Source organism: Solanum tuberosum, unplaced genomic scaffold (assembly GCF_000226075.1).
Source record: "Solanum tuberosum cultivar DM 1-3 516 R44 unplaced genomic scaffold, SolTub_3.0 scf00420, whole genome shotgun sequence".
In the NCBI taxonomy this organism is placed as follows: Eukaryota; Viridiplantae; Streptophyta; class Magnoliopsida; order Solanales; family Solanaceae; genus Solanum; species Solanum tuberosum.
Window position 1 is genome coordinate 76,743 of NW_006239340.1, and position 4,031 is coordinate 80,773.

The window sequence follows — 4,031 nt, forward strand, 5'->3', positions numbered from 1 at the left end:
TCTCTGTCACCATGATATCTCTTCAACATGGACACATAAAATATCGGATGAGCTTCCGATAGGTTGGGAGGTAAGGCCAATCTATAAGCCACTGGCCCTACAAAATCAAAAACCTCAAAGGGACCAATGTAAGAGGACTAAGCTTGCCCTTCTTGCCAAATCTCATCACCCCTTTCATTGGTGATACTTTAAGAAGAACATTCTCACCAGTTTGAAATGTCATGTGTCTTGCCTTATGGTCTACATACTTTTTCTGTCTACTCTGGGCCGCTAAAATCCTAACTTGAATACTCCTCAGCTTATCGTGAGCATCCTTCACTAAATCAACCCCCAAAGGTTTCACATCTCCAGCCTCGAACCATCCTATGGATGATCTACATCCCCTCCCATAAAGTGCCTCAAATGGTGCCATATCAATGCTGGAGTGATAACTATTATTATATGAGAACTCACACAACGGTAGGAACTTATCCCAATGTCCTCCAAAATCAATCACACATGCCCTCAACATGTCTTCTAATACTTGAATAGTCCTCTTTGACTGCCCGCCCGTCTGTGGATGGAAAACTGTACTAAAAGTGAGTTATTTGCCCAATTCATCATGTAACTTCCTCCAAAATTTGGAGGTAAACTGAGTACCACAGTATGAGATGATAGAAAGAGGCACCCCAGGCAACCTCACTATCTCTTTCACATAAACCTTAGCCAATTGTTCAACATTATAATCTATTCTGACTGGAATAAAATGAACTGACTTTGTCAATCTGTCAACCATTACCCAAATAGAATCAAACTTTCCCAAAGTCTTGGGAAGACAAACCATGAAATCCATAGCTATTTTTTCCCACTTCCATTCTGGAGTTGGCATTTTCTGAAGCAAACCTGCAAGACTTTGATGTTCATACTTTACTTGTTGGGAATTTTGACACTTAGCCACAAACTCCGCTATGTCTTTCTTCATGCCAAACCACCAACAAATTTGCTTCAAATCTTGGTACATCTTGGTCACACTCGGATGAATGGAATATCGCGAACCATGGGATTCTGTCAATAATTTTTTAATCAAGTCATCGACTCGAGGAACACAAATCCTTCTTTTAAAACTAAGCACACCTTCCGCATCAAGAGTGGTCTCTTGTGCCTTACCAATCACAGTCTTCTATCTAAGCTCAGTCAAATTTTCATCCTCAAACTATTTGGCCTTGATCTTCTCAATGAACGTGGCCCTAACCTCAATGCTATCTAACACCCCACCTCTTTTCGAGATGCCCAACTGCATGAATTTAGACTCTAAGACCTAGATTTCCTTAGCCAAAGGTCGCTTAGTTATACTCAAGCAGGCTAAACTACCCATACTCACAGTTTTTCGACTCAAAGCGTCTGCCACTATATTAGCCTTGCCCGGATGGTATTGAATGGTAACATCATAATCTTTAAGTAACTCTATCCACCTTCTCTGTCTTAAATTCAAATCATTTTGAGTGAATACATGTTGTAAACTACGATGATCAGTAAACACCTCACACTTGACACCATAAAGATAATGCCGCTAGATCTTTAGAGCAAACACTATCACTGCCAACTCCAAATCTTGCATTGGATAATTTCTCTCATGCACCTTTAACTGTCGCGATACATAAGCTATAGCATTCTTATCTTACATCAACACCGCACCTAAACCAGAATGTGAAGCATCACAATAAACAATAAATTGTTTACCTTCCACTGGTAGTGCTAGAATAGGTGTTGTGGTCAAGAGAGTCTTGAGTTTTTGAAATCTCTCCTCGCATTTTTCAGTCCATTCAAATGGTATCTCCTTTTTGGTCAAATTTGTCAAGTGCGTGGCTATAGAAGCAAAGTTCTTCATAAATTGACGATAGTAGCTAGCGAGCCCCACAAAACTCCTAACTTCAGTCACAAAGCTAGGTCGAACCCAATTCTTAACCGCCTCAATCTTTTGGGGATCTACCATTACCCTTTCTTTTGAAACCACATGCCCCAAAAAAGCAACCAACGTCAACCAAAATTCACACTTAGAAAATTTCGCATACAACTTTTGTTTCTCAAGAACACCCAGAGCAATACGAAGATGGTCGGCATGCTCTTCCTCACTTTTTGAATAAACCAAGATATCATCAATAAAGAATATGACAAATGAATCAAGAAATGGTTTGAACACACCATTCATCAAACTCATGAAAGTTGCAGGCGCATTTGTCAACCCAAACGGCATAACTAGAAAAGCATAGTGCCTATAACGGGTTCTAAACGCCGTCTTGGGCACATCCTCAGGCCTAATATTTAACTGATGGTAACCAGACCGTAAATCAATCTTAGAGAAAATTGATGTGCCTTGCAATTGGTCAAAAAGATCATCTATCCTTGGAAATAGGTACTTGTTTTGAATGGTCACCCCATTTAATTGCCGGTCATCTATACACATCCTCATACTACTATCATTTTTCTTAACAAACAATACAGGAGCACCCTACAGGGAAGCACTAGGACGAATGAATCATTTATCAAGAAGTTCTTGGATTTGAGCCTTCAACTCTCTTAATTCTGTCGGAGCCATGCAATATGGAGGGATAGAAATGGAATGGGTACCAAGTTCCAAATCAATGCATAAATTTATATCTCTATATGGAGGCATACCAGACAAATCAGTAGGAAACACTTCTCTAAATTCTGACACCACATGGATGGACTCAATAGATGGAGACTCAATCTCAACATCCCTAATATGAGCCAAATAAGCCAAACAACCCTGCCCTACCAATTTCCTAGCCCGAATGGAATATATGATCTTAGCTTGCTTAGGCTTGTACACCCCTTCCATCTCTAACTTTTCCTTTCACGGAATTTCTAGAATCATAGACTTAGTATTACAATTAATCACAGCATAATAGGAGGACAACCAAGTCATGCCTAAGATTATGTCAAAGTCAGTCATATCCAAAATCACCAAATCAACCCAAGTCTGGAAACCCATAAACAAAAAAGGACAAGCACGATAAACATGGATAACTATGACAGACTCTCCAACTGGGGTAGAAACATGGATAGAGGTATCAAGTATATCACAAATCATAGCAAATTCTGAGGCAAATCGCAAGGACACATAAGAATAAGTAGAACCTGGATCAAATAACACATTAGTCATCAGGTCACAGACAAGCATAGTACATGTGATCACTGCGTCAGACGTCTTTGCCTCGGTCTTGCCCGAAAAGGCGTAACACTGAGCCCTATCATCTTGACGAATGACTTCCCTGCCATGCTGCATTGTACCTCTGCCTGCATTACCATTACCCCGACCTCCACGGCCTCGCTGATTTCCTCCTCGCCCACCTTGTGGACGCCTTCGACCATTATTACCATTTCCCGCGGGTACCACTTGTAGCGACCCTAAAAATTGATAGGTGAAACTAGAGCCTAACGTATGAATCTTAAAAGTTTAAGCATAAATTGGAGTCATGAAATTTTCCAAAAATTTGACCAAGTATAAGTTCAAGAGAGGGTTCAAGGAAGGCGAAAGGCATCACTGCCCTTCGAAGCTCCCTTGAACTTCGCCTTAGCCGGATGGTAGACCATTCCAAGGCCCTTAGAAGCTCTCTTAGCTTTAAAAAGTCAAAGGCAAAGTCCAAGGGCGGGTCCAAGGCTAGTGGATCACTTCAATGACCTTAAATGCTCCCTTGGACTTTGCCTTAGTTTTATTTGGTAAGTCCATGTAGGCAAGGGGCGTTTTCGTAAATATTATTTTTAAGTTAAATTAAGAAGTGGGTATATTTTATATTATTTCTAAATAACTATATAAGGTATTAAAACATTTAAAAGGTATTTTTTGTAATTCATTCTTCAAATTAAAACTCCCAAAGACTTTATCTCTCTAAAGTTCTCTCAAGTTCAAGGAAGAAGAAGGTGGAGAGTTAGGGTTTCAAATTGAGGGTTCCTTCCACCAAATTTCGTTGGAATTTCATCAATTGAGGTATGTTGGCTCTTTATCTAAAGCTAGTTTTCGCTTTAGAGCC